Genomic DNA, 16,831 nt, shown 5'->3' with positions numbered 1-16,831 from the left:
GCAGCGAGCAGGGGGATACTCTCCAGTTGCAGTGCGCAGGCTTCTCACTGCAGTATCTTCTCTTGTTATGGAGCACAGGCTCTAGGTGCATGGACTGCAGTTCTTGTGGTGCACAGACTTAGCTGCCCCGAGGCATGTGGAATCTTCCCGGACCAGGGATCGAATCCATGCCTCCTGCACGGGCAGGCAGAGTCCCAACCACGGGACCACCAGGGAAGTTCAAAAAATTTTCAATTCTGACTTGGATGAGGCACCAGCAAGGAGATGGCACAGGCATGACCGCCATCAAATCTCCTGGAAAGCCAAAAGCCTTGCATTTCTATCACCAGTGGATGACCCACGTCTATGCCAGGACCAGAACAAAAGTCACAGCAGCAAATCATAGGTAAGACTTACTGTCTTATCTGCCTCTGTATTTACTCGCTTAACCTTCACAGTGAACCCCAGTGACGTCAAAAATGTTATCTCCGTTTTTGAAGTGCGGAAACGGACTTGAAACTGAGAGATGAATTGTCTCGCCCAAGCTGACAAGAGCTCTGGATTCGAACCCAGGACTCCTGTCTGCAGATCCAGATGGGTGAGGTCTGTGCGTTTCTTCTAAGGCCGGACCTTGATGGGGTTCCCAGGCCTCCAGTCTTGCTTTGGAGCTGCCTCTGGGTCCTGGGGCTCACACATGGGCCAAGATCGGCGGAGGGTCCCCGGCGCTAGGGAGTTAGCGTGGGCGGGTGATTGATGGTTTAATATCTCACGCTACGACCCGGGCCCCTCCGAGAGGCAGCGATGGGATAATTCAGTTACCGGAAAGACAACAAAAATTCCAGAGAGAAAAGCGTGCACACCAGGGGCGAGCTGGGAACTGGTTTGGCTGGGCTCACAAGAGAGGGAGGAGGCAGGTCCCCGATTCTTTTGGGGGATAGAGTTTCCCAGCCTCCGCCCCCCACGCTTTCCCCCCAACCCTGTCCCTCTCCCACCTTCATCTGACTTCCGGTCTTGAAGAGAGCAGATGTGATGAGTGAGAGGCCTAGAGGCAGAATCAAGGGCTCAGAGGAGAAGGCAGAATATGGCCTCCACTTGAAAAGGCTAAATCAAGGCTGGGGGGACAAGGAAGGGAGTCGGGGGCTGGTGGAGCTGGGAGCAGGAGGGAGCTGGGGGTTCCAGACACTCAGGTCAGAAGCCTCCAGTCAGCGTTGACTTGATTCCTTGCTGCAGGGTATCTTCCTGACCCAGGGACTGAACCCAGGTCTCCTGCATTACAGGCAGATTCTTTACCATCTGAGCCACCAGGAAAGCCCCTCTTTCTCTGTCCACTCACATCCAAATCTTGGACTTCACGTCTCCCCACTTCCATGGCCCCGACCTGGTCCAGCCCAGCTTCACTCACCTGGACAGTGCAGCCTCTGCCCTGGTCCCAGGCTCCTGCCCTCGCTCTGACGTCTACTTCTCCCGCAGCCCCCAGGGGGCGCCGGTGAACACCTGAGCCGGGTCGCCTCGGTCTCCTGCTCAGAACCTACCTGGTTCCCACCTGGTTTGAGTTTCCTGTTGCAGCCATTCTAATTCCCATAAATGTAGCAGCTTAAACAACACACACATGTATCATCTCACGTTCTGAAGGTTAGAAGTTTGGTTCAGGTCTCAGTACGTTAAGATCCAGGTGTGGGTGACTGCAAGGCTCTAGGGAAGGATCCTGCTAACTGCCCTTTCAGGTATTGGCAGAATTCAGTTCCTTAGGGTTGTAGGACAGAGGTCTCTGTTTTCTTGCTGGTTGTCAGCGGAAGCGGTAGCCTGTTACTCACGGGCTGATGGCCCCTCCATTCATCTTCAAAAACAGCAAAAGGAATCTTTTTCATATGACATCTCTCCGATCCCCCCTTCTGCCTCCTTTTTCTTAAAAATTAATTTTTACTGGAGTGTAGTTGCTTTACAATGTTGTGTTAGTTTCTGCTGTTTAGCAAAGGGAATCGGCTGCATGTATACATACATCCCCCCGTTTGGACTTCCTTCCCACTGAGGTCACCACACAGCACTGAGTTCCCTGTGTTATATGTAGGTTCCTGATAGTCATCTATTTTATTCATAGCAGTATACGTATGTCAGTCCCAGCCTCCCAGTTCCCCCCCGCCCTTCCCCACTCCCTTGGTAACCATAAGTTTGTTCTCTACATCTGTGTCTCTATTTCTGCCATACAAGTAAGTTCATCTCTACCATTTCTCTAGACCCCACATATAAGCGATATTATTTGATATCTGTTTTTCTTTTTCTGACTTACTTCACACTGTAAGTCAGTGTGATTAACAACATACACTACACTCACAAATCACATCACAATGTGATTGTAATGACAACAATCTCTAGGTCTGTCGTGTCTCTGCAAATGGCACCATTTCATTCCTTTTTATGGCTGAGTAATATTCCATTGTATATACGTACCTCATCTTATTTATCCATTTCTCTGTTGATGGACATCTAGGTTGCTTCCATGTCCTGGCTATTGTAAATAGTGTTGCAATGAACATCAAGGTGCATGCCTCCTTTTGAATTATGGTTTTCTCTGGATATATGCCTACAAGTGTTATTTCTGGGTTGTATGGGAGCTCTAGTCTTAGTTTTTCAAGGACACTCCATACTGCTCTCCAGGCTTCCCAGGTGGTACTAGTGGTAAAGAACATGCTTGCCACTGCAAGAGACGTGAGATGCATGTTCGATCCCTGGGTCAGAAAGATCCTCTGGAGGAGGGCGTGGCAACCCACTCCAGTACTCTTGCTTGGAGAATCCCCATGGACAGAGGAGCCTGGCGGGCTACAGTTCATGGGGTCACAAAGAGTCAGACACAACCGAAGCAACTTAGCATAATACTGGTCTCCAGAGGAATTTTACCAATTTACATGCCCACCAACAATGTAAGAGGGTTCTCTTTTCTCCACCCTCTCCGGCATGTCCTGTTTGTAGAATGTTTGATGGTGGCCATCTGACCAGTGTGAAGTGATACCTCATTGTAGTTTCGATGTGCATTTATCTAAGAATTAGCGATGCTGTCCATCTTCTCGTGTGTTGGCCATCTGTCTGCTTCCTTCTGCCATACTTAAGGACTTGTGTGGTTAGATTGGGCCTGCCCTATAATGAGGATAACTTTGAAGATCCTTAATTACAAAGTTCCTATTGCCAGACAAGATGACACATTCACAGGGCCCAGAAATTAGGGCATCTTTTGAGGACCGTTATACTGTCTACCAAGGTCCTTGCTCAGAGTGAAACCCCAGATCCTCACCAAGGCCATGAGATCCTGCACACTCTGCCCCCATCGCCTCCCTGCCCTCATTTCCCTCCACCTCCTCCCCTCTCTTGGAGAAGGAAATGGCAATCCACTCCAGTACTATTGCCTGGAAAATCCCACGGACAGAGGAGCCTGACAGGTTACAGTCCATGGGGTCGCAAAGAGTCGGACATGATTGAGCGACTTCACTTTGCTTTCACTTTTTCCTCCCCTCTCTTCCTCCCTCCCATCACAGGCCCACTCCACTGTTCTCCAAACTCATCAGGCACATTCCTGCCTCAGGGCCTTTGCACAGGCTGTTCCCGCTGCCTGGGTCAGCCTCTCCCAGGTATCTGCCTGCCTTCTCCCTCACCTCCTCCAAGTGTCCCCTCACCTGTCCCCTCCCCAGGGCAGTCTTCCCTGTTACACACAACTCCCCTACCACAGATTTACAACCATTACCAACCCCTATCACAGCTTTGTTTTTTCTGTATCACACTCGCCACCTTGAGATATGGCCAGAGATGTTTACTCGTTGTTTGCCTTGTCTCTTGTCTGTCTCTCCCTCCTATCAGAGGATGTCGGCTCACCAGGGGAAGTACTGGTCCATGGCCCAGGAGTTGGGGAACACTGCTTTAACATATGAATGGTGGAGGAAGCACATTCAGTCCATAACACAGGATTACAGAGCTACTGAGTGCTGGAGCTGAGATTCAAGCCCAAGCTCCTACCCACTGATTCTTATAGAGGATGGAGAAGCAGAAAGCTTGCAGAGGGAAGAGAGAACAGATCAGAGAGCCAAGAGAATGCCCTGATCTCTACCCAAGAAGCCAGGAGTTGGGGAGACCTGAGCCCACTTGGGGCCAAGAGCACCCTAAGGTTTTGCAGTGTGAGTTGTTGCTTTAAACCCTAAATTGGACCTGGTCATTTATTTGCGCAAAATCCTCCATTGGCTTCTTATCACTCTTAGAAAAAATTATGGGCTCCTCCCCATGACCAATAAGCCCCTGTCACCTCCCTGCTCTCATCTCTTGCCACTATCCTCCCTGACTTCACTCCAGCCCCCTTCATGTTTCTCAAACACACCCAGTGAGTGCGAGCCTCAGGGCCTTTGCACATGCTTTTGCTGTCATTTGCAGGGCTTGCTCTCTCTTCATTCAGGTTTCAGCTTGAGGCATAGACTGTTTCCTCACAGTCCTTTTTCCTTGTTTTTTTTTTTTTTTTTTGGTAAGCAATTATTTTTCATTGTGATAAAATACCCATAGAAGAAGTTTAGTACATGAAGTATATTCACAATGGTGTATACAACCATCACTACTGTCTAGTTCCAGAACTTTTTCATCACTCTCAATGGAAACTCCACGCTCATTATTCAGTCACTCCCCATCCCCCCTCCACTTTGCTTTTTTGTTTTGTTTTGTTTTTTATTTCGCTGCACTACATCTTGATTGTGAGACCTTTAGCTGCAGCATGTGGGATCTAGTTCCCTGACCAGGGATCAAACCCAGCCCCCCTGCACTGGAAGCATGGTTTCTTAGCCACTGAACCACCAGGAAATCCCTGCACTGGGTCTTTGTTGCTGCACTCAGGCTTTCTCTGGGTGCCCTGAGTGGGAGCTACTCTTCGTTGCAGGGCACGGATTTCTCTCTGAGGCGGCTTCTCTTGTTGCGGAGCATGGGCTCTAGGCACTTGGGCTTCAGTACTTGTGGTGCTCGGGTGTGTGGAATATTCCCAGGCCAGGGATTGAGCCTGTGTCCCCTGCATTGGCAGGTGGGTTCTTAGCCACTAGACCATCAGGGAAGACCCTGTCTTTGTATTAATAGAACAATCCCATTTTTAAAGCTAGGTGCACAGCCATCCAAGAAAAAGACTACATTTCCCAGCCTCCTTGAAGCTATGGCAATGTGACTTCATTCTGACCAATGGCACATGAGAAACTGGCAATGAGTGCACCTTCTGGGCAATGCCCTTGAAGGGGAGGGGTGGAGCCTCCTCCTAAATTTTCCCTGTCCCATTGGCTGGAGGGTAGATGTGATGAGGGATCATCTGGTCCCACTTTAGAGGTAGTAGAACAGAAAACAGAAAGAGCCTGGGCGGCTACCACAATGTTACCAACTATTCGAGCCCTGGACCATTTATACCTAGCTTAAAATGCTTAAGAGACATCTCTTATTTGAGCCACTGTAATGTTGGGTTTCTGTTCTAGCAGCCAAAATATTTTTTGTTTTTAAAAATATATTTATTTTATTTATTTGACTGCATTCAATCAAATCCCTTATGATTATACAGTGGAAGTGAGAAATGGATTTAAGGGTCTAGATCTGATAGATAGAGTGCCTGATGAACTATGGAATGAGGTTCATGACATTGTACAGGAGACAGGGATCAAGACCATCCCCATGGAAAAGAAATGCAAAAAGCAAAATGGCTGTCTGGGGAGGCCTTACAAATAGCTGTGAAAAGAAGAGAAGCGAAAAGCAAAGGAGAAAAGGAAAGATATAAGCATCTGAGTGCAGAGTTCCAAAGAATAGCAAGAAGAGATAAGAAAGCCTTCTTCAGTGATCAATGCAAAGAAATAGAGGAAAACAACAGAATGAGAAAGACTAGAGATCTCTTCAAGAAAATTAGAGATACCAAGGGAACATTTCATGCAAAGATGGGCTCGATAAAGGACAGATATGGTCTGGACCTAACAGAAGCAGAAGATATTAAGAAGAGGTGGCAAGAATACACAGAAGAACTGTACAAAAAAGATCGTCATGACCCAGATAATCATGATGATGTGATCACTCATCTAGAGCCAGACATCTTGGAATGTGAAGTCAAGTGGGCCTTAGAAAGCATCACTACGAACAAAGCTAGTGGAGGTGATGGAATTCCAGTTGAGCTATTTCAAATCCTAAAAGATGATTCTGTGAAAGTGCTGCACTCAATATGCCAGCAAGTTTGGAAAACTCAGCAGTGGCCACAGGACTGGAAAAGGTCAGTCTTCATTCCAATTCCAAAGAAAGGCAACGCAAAAGAATGCTCAAACTACCGCACAATTACACTCATCTCACAGGCTAGTAAAGTAATGCTCAAAATTCTCCAAGCCAGACTTCAGCAGTACGTGAACCATGAACTTCCAGATGTTCAAGCTGCTTTTAGAAAAGGCAGAGGAACCAGAGATCAAATTGCCAACATCCGCTGGATCATGGAAAAAGCAAGAGAGTTCCAGAAAAACATCTATTTCTGCTTTATTGACTATGCCAAAGCCTTTGTCTGTGTGGATCACAAGAAACTGTGGAAAATTCTGAAAGAGATGGGAATACCAGACCACCTGACTTGCCTCTTGGAGACACCTATATGCAGGTCAGGAAGCAACAGTTAGAACTGGACATGGAACAACAGACTGGTTCCAAATAGGAAAAGGAATACGTCAAGGCTGTATATTGTCACCCTGCTTATTTAACTTATATGCAGAGTACATCATGAGAAACGCTGGACTGGAAGAAACACAAGCTGGAATCCAGATTGCCGGGAGAAATATCAATCACCTCAGATATGCAGATGACACCACCCTTATGGCAGAAAGTGAAGAGGAACTAAAAAGCCTCTTGATGAAAGTGAAAGAGGAGAGTGAAAAAGGTGGCTTAAAGCTCAACATTCAGAAAACGAAGATCATAGCATCTGGTCCCATCACTTCATGGGAAATAGATGGGGAAACAGTAGAAACAGTGTCAGACTTTATTTTGGGGGGGCTCCAAAATGACTGCAGATGGTGATTGCAGCCATGAAATTAAAAGACACTTACTCCTTGGAAGAAAAGTTATGACCAACCTAGATAGTATATTCAAAAGCAGAGACATTGCTTTGCCAAATAAGGTCCAGCTAGTCAAGGCTATGGTTTTTCCTGTGGTCACGTATGGATGTGAGAGTTGGACTGTGAAGAAGGCTGAGCACCAAAAATTGATGCTTTTGAACTGTGATGTTGGAGAAGACTCTTGAGGGTCCCTTGGACTGCAAGGAGATCCAACCAGTCCATTCTGAAGGAGATCAACCCTGGGATTTCTTTGGAAGGAATGATGCTAAAGCTGAAGCTCCAGTACTTTGGACACCTCATATGAAGAGCTGACTCGTTGGAAAAGACTCTGATGCTGGGAGGGATTGGGGGCAGGAGGAGAAGGGGACGACTCAGGATGAGATGGCTGGATGGCATCACGGACTCGATGGACGTGAGTCTGAGTGAACTCCGGGAGATGGTGATGGACAGGGAGGCCTGGCATGCTGCGATTCATGGGGTCACAAAGAGTCGGACATGACTGAACGACTGAACTGAACTGAACTGAACTGAGTCTTAGTTTTGGCACGTGGAGTCTTCCATCTTTGTTGCAGCATGTGGGATCTTTTAACTGTGGCATGTGTAATCTAGTTCCCTGATCAGGGATCAAACCCAGGCCCCCTGCATTGGGAGTAGGGGATGGTCTTAGCCACTGGACCGTCAAGGAAGTACTCAAAATGATATTGTAACTAATACAGAATTTGGTAATAGAATCTAAACTATGTGGAATTTCCTTGGCAAGTGGGCAACTGGTGATGACTGAGATATGATAGGTGGGGAAAAGCATGGCCTCTGTTATGCAGGAACAAAACATTTAGGAAGCCTACTGCTATAGACAGAATGTATGAGCCCCTCCAATTGAGAGGTTGAAACCAAATCACCAGTGTGATGGTATGAGGAGTTGGGGGCTTTGGGGAGGTGAGTAACTCATGAGGGTGGAGCCCTCATGAATGGGATTAGCGCCCTTATATAGAAAACCCTGGAGAGCTCCTGGCCTCTTCCACCAAGTGAGGACATGGGGAGAAAACAGCCATCTAGGAAGCAGGCCCTCACCAGACACCAAATCTGCCAGGACCTTGATCTTGGACTTCCAACTGGGATTAAATAAATGTCTGTTGTTTATAAGCCACCCAGTCTGTAGGATTCTGTTATAGCTGCCCAAACAGACTAAGACACCTGCCATCTGTCCTATCCTTGAAGACAGCCTGTAGCTCTAGGGAGAATGGTTGTCTTTCCGACACAAACCATGCACCAGTTATGACTATTATGTGAGTCAGAAATAAACTATGTGTCCTTGAAGCCATGATAACGTTGCCCTCAGGCTTCCCTGGTTGCTCAGCAGTAAAGAATCCACCTACCAATGCAGGAGACATTGATTTGATCTCTGGATTGAGAAGATCCCTCGGAGAAGGAAATGGCAACCCACTCTAGCATTCTTGCCCAGAAAATCCCATAGACAGAAGAGACTGCCAGACTACAGTCCATGGGGTTGCAAAGAGTCAGACAGGACTTAGCGACTAAACAACAACAACATTGCCCCTGCTCTCCATGTCCATTCAGCTTCTGAGTTCAGATGGCAAGAGTCTGGATGGCCAGTTCAGATAGTAATGGAGATTGCACTTTCCAAATAGCAGACTTTTGGGCAGTGAAGGGTACCTGCATTTGGCGGCCTTGTTGTAACAGCAATCTAACATTTGCCTTAACTAATACTCACTCACAAAATGGACTGCTTCCTTTACTGAGTATTACAAGGATTCAATAAGGGAATACACACACAGCACCTAGCGTGTGCCAGGCACACAGTAGGTGCTCAGTAAATGGTCATTGGTTTTCCCTCACCATCATCACCTCTGGTTTAGGGAAAGAGATGTTCCTTCTCAAACTTCTGGGGAAGATGCTTTGGTATCTCTTGTTTCTAGACAAGAAGACTGGTCCCCAGACTGGCTTCCTCTCCAGCCTCAGCTCCCATCTGGCAGACCCCCTCCCCACAGCTCATTCACTCTCCTCTCTCTTCTAATAATGCTGTTCCCTCCCTGTACTCCTTCTTGCCTGATTATTTCCTTTCACCCTGCCCTTATTCCTTCCTTGAATTCCCCTCCACCAATGCTGTAAGCTCACAGCCAGCAGCCAGCTGCACAGATGAGGGCCAGTTTCTCACAAAACTTTTTATGAACCTCTCCTGACTACTAAGTGGTTAAAAATATCCACTCCGCCCAGGCAATTTTGCTAAGCTGGTGTCAGGGGGAGAAAGGGAGACGCGGGAGAGCTCACAAATGAAGCAAATTGCTGAAAATCGGATTTTTACTGTCTTATCTAGGAGCCACATGAGAGGAGAGGAGATTGCAATTTCTGCCGGAACTTTCTCACATCCCTGTGTCTGAGGCGAGAAAGTGGCAGAGAGGAGGGGAGAGGCGAGTGAGAGAAGAGAGAACAGAAGGAAAGAGAGAGGCTAGGGATTTCCCTGACAGCCCAGTGGTTAATGCTCCACACTCCCACTGTAGGGGGTGTGGGCTTGATCCCTAGTCAGAGAACTAAGATCCCACATGTTGTGTGGAGCAGTGGAGGAGAAAAAAAAAAAAAATAGAGGCTCAAGAGGGAGAGAGCGAGAAGGTTTGGAGGCCGCAACCCCAGCCTGGGGCACTCACTTCCCCGGGCTGTATCTCTCTCAATGGCTCAGCAGGTAGAGAATCCGCCTGCAATGCAGGAGACAGGAAACACAGGAGGTTGAATCCCTGGGTCAGGAAGATCCCTGGAGAGGGAAATGGCAACCCCCTTCCTTCTTGCCTGGAAAATTCTTAAGTATTTTCAGTTTAAAAAAAAAAAATCAGTATTTTTTTCAGTAAAAAATTTTCAGTAAAATAATTCAGTATTCTTGCCTGGAAAATTCCATGGATAGAGGAGCCTGGCAGGCTACAGTCTGTGGGGTCACAGGAGTCAGACACAAGTGGGCACCCACACAGATCTCTCTCAAAGCCCCTTTGATCACAGCATCCAATTTTTTAAAACTTTATTATTATTATTATTATTTGGCTGCCTGGCATGCGGGATCTCAGTTCCTTGACCAGGGATCAAACCTGTCCCCCTGCATTGGAAGTACAAAGTATTAACCACTGGACCATAAGGGAAGCCCAGCATCCAGTTTTAACTGCTCAAGTTGGTGTAAGTCTGGCAGTCTAGTGGTTAGGACACCATGCTTCCAGTGTGAGGAACACAGGTTCAGTCCCTTGGAGCTAAAATCCTCCGTGCCACTGGATGTGGCCAAAAATAAATAAATAAAACAAAACCAAGTGGCCCACTGGATTTGGCCTGGGGCCTTAACTTGCAAACTTCTGGTCAAGTGCTGTACTGTCCAAGATGGTAGCCACTAGCCACCTGTGGCTATTTATACTTATATTCATCTGAAGTAAACAAAGTTAAACATTCAGTCCCTCAGTCATGCTAACCATGATTCAAGTGCTCAGTGGCTGGACTTCCCTCCTGGCTCAGTGGTAAAGAATCTGCCTGCCGATGCAGGAGGTGCAGTTTTTGATCCCTGGGTCAGGAAGACCCCCTAGAGGAGGCAATGGCAGCCCACTCCAGTATGCCTGCCTGGGAAATCCCGTGGGCAGAGGAGACTGGCGGGCTACAGTCCAGGGAGTCACAGAAGAGTCAGAAACGACCGAGCACACACACAATGGGCTTTTTACTTTGTTGTTGGTGCTGGGGGCACAGAGGAGATGGAGACAGACCCATTCATTGCTTTTTTGTCTCTGAATCCCCTTCCACCCACATGTCTCTGTGTGGCATCCTCCGAGGCTTCATTCAGGTTTTCTCTCTTGCCACCTCCTCCAGGAAGGCTTTCCTGACCACAGAAGCTCAAAAGAGAGCCTCTTTTTCATGCTCTTCACTCTGCTCGGTTTCTCTTCACAGCTCTCCCTGATGTTGGGTTGTATATCCGCTTGTCTGCTTATTTGTTTTCACCTTCTCCACCAGAACTGCAAATCCGTTAAAGCAGGAGTTTAGTTCTGCTTTCTCTGACAGGAATGGTGGTTGTGAGCCCAGGTTTTGGAACTGACTGCCTGAGTTTGCATACTTCCCTCCCTTCTTGCAGGCTGTATGATGTTCAGCCAGATGCCTGGGCTCTGTCCATCTCCGTTTCCTCACCTGTAAAATGGAGATAATAATAGGATGTTGAATGGTGACCCCCAAAAGATTCACCTATGTGCTAATGCCTGGACTCTATGAAGTGATCATATTTTGAAAGGATCTTTGCAGAGAATTCCATGGTGGTCCAGTAGTTAGGACTCGATGCTTCCATGCAGGGGGCATGGGATCTGTCCCTGCGGGGAACTAAGATCCAACATGCCTCATGGCACAGCCAAAAATAAGAAAAGAAAAGGGATCTCTGCAGATGTATTAAGTTAAGGATTTGAGATGAGGTCATTATCTTGGATTATCTGGGCAGGCTCTGAATCCAGTGACATATATTCTTATAAAAGAAGAGAAAGGGAAACAGCTAAGGACACGATCTAGCCCAGAAGTGGCACACGTTGGCTCTGCTCAAAATTCATTGGCCAGAACTCATCATGTGGACCCACTTAATTACAAGGGGGCCAGGAAATGTGATTCTGCCTGGAATGGGGAGAACCGGAAGTATTTGGAGAACAGCAGTCATGACTTAAACACATGGCATGGAAGGGTGGTCTGTAGAGAGATGGAGAACCCCAAACCCAACATTTAGTGACTGGGTGGATAAGGACCCTGTAAAGGAGGTTATAAAGGTAGGGGTGAGGTGGGCTCTAAGACTTTCCTGTGCGTTGTTCTGATGCCTGCTACAGGCAGAGGAAAGGTGACCCAGAAAAGGGCCAGGAACTGAGTGATGAGAGCACTGAATGGCCAGGCTGCAGATTTTCCCTACAATAGTCCAACAGTCCATCCTCCCCAGGGTCCCACTGCACTGGATAGGCTCAGCCTAGGAAGACAGAATCCGCTCTAGGTATTACAACAGGAAGGGATTTGTTGCTGGAAATCAGCCTGCAAAACAACTAGAAGGGTTAGAGGAAGACCTGCCAGCATCCAAGAAGGCAGAGCCCACAGGAACCAGGGAGAATCGTTGTTGTTCAGTCGCTAAGGCATGTCCGACTCTTTGCAACTACATGGACTGCAGCACGCCAGGCTCCTCTGTCCTCCACTGCCTCCCAGAGTTTGCTCAAATTCATGTCCATTGAGTTGGTGATGCTAAATATCTCATCTCTAAATATCTTGTTGTCTGTTGCCCCCTTCTCCTCATGTCTTCAATCTTTCCCAGCATCAGGGTCTTTTCCAATGAGTTGTCTCTTCACATCAGGTGACCAAAATATTGGAACTTCAGCTTCAGCAATAGCCATTCCAATGAATATTCAGGGTTGGTCTCCTTGAGGGTTGATGGGTTTGATCTAGCAGTCCAAGCGATTCTCAAGAGTCTTCTCCAGCACTACAATTCAAAAGCATCCATTCTTCAGCACTCAGCCTTCTTTATGGTCCAATGCTCACATCTGCATGACTACTGGAAAAACCATAGTTTTGACTATACGGATCTTTGTCGACAAAGTGATATCTCTGCTTTTTCATATGCTGTCTAGGTTTGTCATTGCTTTTCTTCCAGAGAGCAAGCGTCTTTTAATTTCATGGCTGGAGTCACTGTCTGCAGTGTTTTTGGAGCCCAAGAAAATAAATTCTGTCACTGTTTCCACTTTTTCCCCTTCTATTTGCCATGAAGTGATGGGACCGGATGCCATGATCTTAGTTTTTTGAATGTCGAGTTTCAAGCCAGCTTTTTCAACTCCCAGCTTCAACATCAAAGCGGGTGTTTGAGGCTGATGCCCAGAAGAAACCTCACAACTGTCATCTGCAAGCCCCGAGTTACACTCAGAGCATCCCCAACCAGAGCAGGGATGGTTCCTGTTTCTCTCCTGTCTCACCAATCTTGCATGAATGCCTCTTAATTGTAGACTGCATTCTGTAGCCCTGCTGACAGTTGCTAGTAGACACCCCAGCACACCCCAAAAAAGGTGAAACACAGAGATGGTGACAAGAAGGATTCAGAGCAAGAAGCTGGAAGTGATCCTGAGCCATGGTGGGGATCGGACTCCACTCCAGATGTCCAAGACAGCCTCCTTATTCCATGAGGTTTTTCCTCCCCAGTTGTCTCTTAAATTGGGGTCTTCCCTACAAAAGCAACAAACACCGGGCAACAAAGTAGAGCCCTGGTGATGAAGGAGATGTTTACCAGTAAAGAATGGAGCCATATTCGTTGGTCAAAAGAAAGGAGCTACCAGAGGACATGGAGGAAACTTAAATGTATTATTGAGTGAAAGAAGCCAGTCTAAAAAAGGCTGCAGACTCTGATTCCAACTATATGACATTCTGGAAAAAGCAAAAGTATAGAGGCAGTCCAAAGAAACTTGTTTCCAGGAGTTCTGGTGGAGTTGGGAGGAATGAGTAGGTGGAGCACAGGAGGGTTTTCAGGGCAGTGAAATTATTCTGTATGAAACTTTCATGGTGGATCTGTGACATATTGCAAGAATGAACCCTAATGTAAACTGTGGACTTTAGTTAGTAATCAATACTGGTTCATCAATTGCAACAAATGTACCACAGCAATGCAAGATGTTAATAATAGGAGAAATTGGCAGGAGAGTTATGCAAACTGTCTGCACTATTCGTCCGGTTGTCCTTTAAACGCAAAACTGCTCTAAAAAATAAAATCTCCTAATTACAAAAAAAAAAAGTAGAGTGACTTCTTGGGGCTGAATTGTGCTCCACTGTGCAGATGTTCTCTGATGATCAGCAGGAGCTGATTGCTTGAGCTGCCACGAGCCTACTAGGCAGTGAGCTTCCAACCCACTAGCAGTCGTGAACTACTCACTTTGAGCAGAGCTGAGGACTAACCTGGCCTGCTTCTCTTATCCAACTCAGAGATCTGTCTCCAGGCTCCCTTGGCAAGAACTATCTTGGTCTCTCCTATATTAGTAAGCAAACTGGACCTTAGTTTCATTGTCTGTAAGTGGAGATGTAATATGTAGTAGTCAGGACAGCCTAGGTTATGCTACATAACAAACAAGCCCAGATTGCTGAGCTATAAGGGGCTGTGTTTACAGGTTCCAGACACACTGTTTGTCAGTAGTCAAGAAAATGTGATTTTCAAAAAAGGATCAGTTATATACGGCAGGCCCAGGTTTGCAGCAGATAAGAGGAGCAGGGCAGATATTTCTGAGTTTCCACTGTAGAAACAGAAAACCCAGAGATGCAGACACTTTCATAAACATGGCTGCCTGCCCCCTGCCTGGAGCCAACCAAGGAGACGGAACAGCTTCAAACTCAGCCTCTCCCAGCATCCACTCTCCCAGTCCCAGAGCAAGACCCATTCTGTTTTTCTCTCTGCCCCACATTCCTTCAGAGCTGGACATTAATAAACTCATCACTGATGAGCAGGGAACACATCTGCTGAGGTTTTAATTACAGCAGAAAATTGGCCCAATTGGTATTTAATGTAGAGTAAGTATTGAGTTAACTGGTCAGGGCAGGAGTTGCTGACGTTTGCATGGAGGTGTCCTGAGCCCTGCCTAGCTAGGTATCCCTGGGAATCTCTGAGGGCAGGTGGGGGCATGGTTCTGGTTCTCTGGGGGCTTCGGGAGGACCTCACAGGCCCTGAAAGAGGAAGGGAAGCAGGCTGGGTGAAGAGGTGAAAGGACATTTCTAAAACCTCAGCTCAGAGCTCCGCTCTCTGGCCTTGGAAATTTTCTCCCCTGTAATACTTGATCACCAGCTCATATAGGCAGCAGTGGAGGAAGGGCTGGGGCTCCCACAGTGATGGCGTAGGAGGTGGGGAAGGAAGTGGAGGTCTGCTAGGACTGGAAGGATTGGGCCCCCAGAAGGTCAAGTTTACGCCAAATGAATTAAACTTTCTGAGTGAGGACTGGGGAGGAGAAAGCTCCCTGTCGTTTTACCCAGCCTCCTGTGTCTCTCCCAGAGGATTTGATAGAGCCAAACCTTCCAGGAGAGCCAGTGCTCATGAGAGAAAGAAATGAAAATCCCCAATCAGAGGAAACAGGATAGGAGGAAACAACCCCACCCAGAATCCACTGTGGTTTATGAACTTTCCATACATTCCTGGTCCCCAGGAGGACTGCATCTCACCCAGAGAGACAGTTTAGAAATCAGAGCAGAGTCCCTGGAGTCAGGTTGCCAAGAAGCTACCTCTGACAGTGTCACTTACCAGCTGCATGACTAAGGGCAAGTGACTTAAACTTTGCCTCAGTTTTCTTACCTGTAAAATGGGGGTGTAATTTCAAACCATTAGGCAAGACTAGGCCCAGCTGCAGAAGCAAAAAAACCCAATGTCTCAGTGCCTGAAAATCACAAAGTTTATTTCTCACTCATGTGTCTTGTCTGTTTTGGGTCACTGAGGGGAGGCTTTGCACATCATAGTCATTAGGGCAGCATTCACATTCTGGAACATTCTGGAACATTTCTGGCTGTCACACCAGAGGGACATAAGAGCTTTGGAAGTTCCTGCACAGGCAGTTAGATGCTCTAGCATGGGAATAATGTGTGTCAGTTCCACTCGCAGCTCATTGGTTAGAACTAGTCACATGACCTCACCCACAAGATGGGCAGGAAGCACCATTCTTGGCCAGCAGCCCTGGCTGTTGTGAGTCCATAATGAGTGTGAAGTGCTGAGGATCAGGCCTGGCCCGTTGTGAGCACCCTGTGCGTGTTCCCAATTTTGTGTTTCAGCAGGAAAAGTGATTCCATTCAGATGCCTGTTGTCCTTCTGACTCTGGTTGAGCAGGATCGAGATGGACTAGTGGCTGGAAGCCTGGAAGGTACGCTCCAGGTGTGCCCCAGGTGTGTCCCAGGGATGTCCAATCACCGAGGTCCAGGTCAGGGCATGCTTGTGCCTGCTCCTGAACCTGGACAAGACCATAGAGTTCCATCATGTATTCTGGGCTGGGAAAGGTGAGCTGGAGCCTGCCCTGGGCCAACAGGCACCCCTAACCCTACAGAGACGCACCCCACCCCCACACCACCCATGCTACCTGGGCAAGGGCAAGTGTTCCTGTCGGCTCCAGCCTGCAGCCCTGAACCTCCAGGAGGTAGGAGTCTGCCATACCCACCATTGTCCTTCATGTATCTGCCGACTGACATCCTTTTCTCTTGATTCACTTGGATCCGAATCCTTTCACTCACTCAGTTCTCAACCCAAATAGAGAAAGTGACCGATCACAGGTAAGGAAACAGGCTGTCAGAGGCAAAGTCACCCGCTCAGTGTCTGCCAGCAGAAAGGGATGGAGGCAGAATTCAAGCCCAGGCTGCTCTGTCTAAGGAGCTTGTAAAAACGTCTGCAGGGACTTCCCTAGTGGTCCAGTGGTTAAGAATCCATGTAGGGGACATGAGTATGATCCCTGGTCTGGGAAGATCCCACGTGCTGAGGAGCAACTAAGCCCTCGAGCCCCAATTACTGCAGCCCACGTGCCCTAGAGCCCAAGCTCTGTAACAAGAAGCCACAGCCATGAGAAAGCCGAGCGCTACAGCTAGAGAGGAGCCCCCACTCACCATAACCAGAGAAAGTCTGTGTAACGAAGACCCAGCGCAGCCAAAAAGTAAAATTAATTAATTAATATTCTAAAAATGTCACCAGCCTGCCTCTCTGAGGCTGCCCCTGTGTCTCCAGCTAGCCCCCCATGTGTCCCACCAGCCTCCCACAACCTTCCCCCTCAATCCAGACCCTGAGAGCAGCA

Source organism: Oryx dammah, unplaced genomic scaffold, assembly GCF_014754425.2.
Source record: "Oryx dammah isolate SB20612 unplaced genomic scaffold, SCBI_Odam_1.1 HiC_scaffold_5, whole genome shotgun sequence".
In the NCBI taxonomy this organism is placed as follows: Eukaryota; Metazoa; Chordata; class Mammalia; order Artiodactyla; family Bovidae; genus Oryx; species Oryx dammah.
This window is presented reverse-complemented; position numbering follows the sequence as displayed.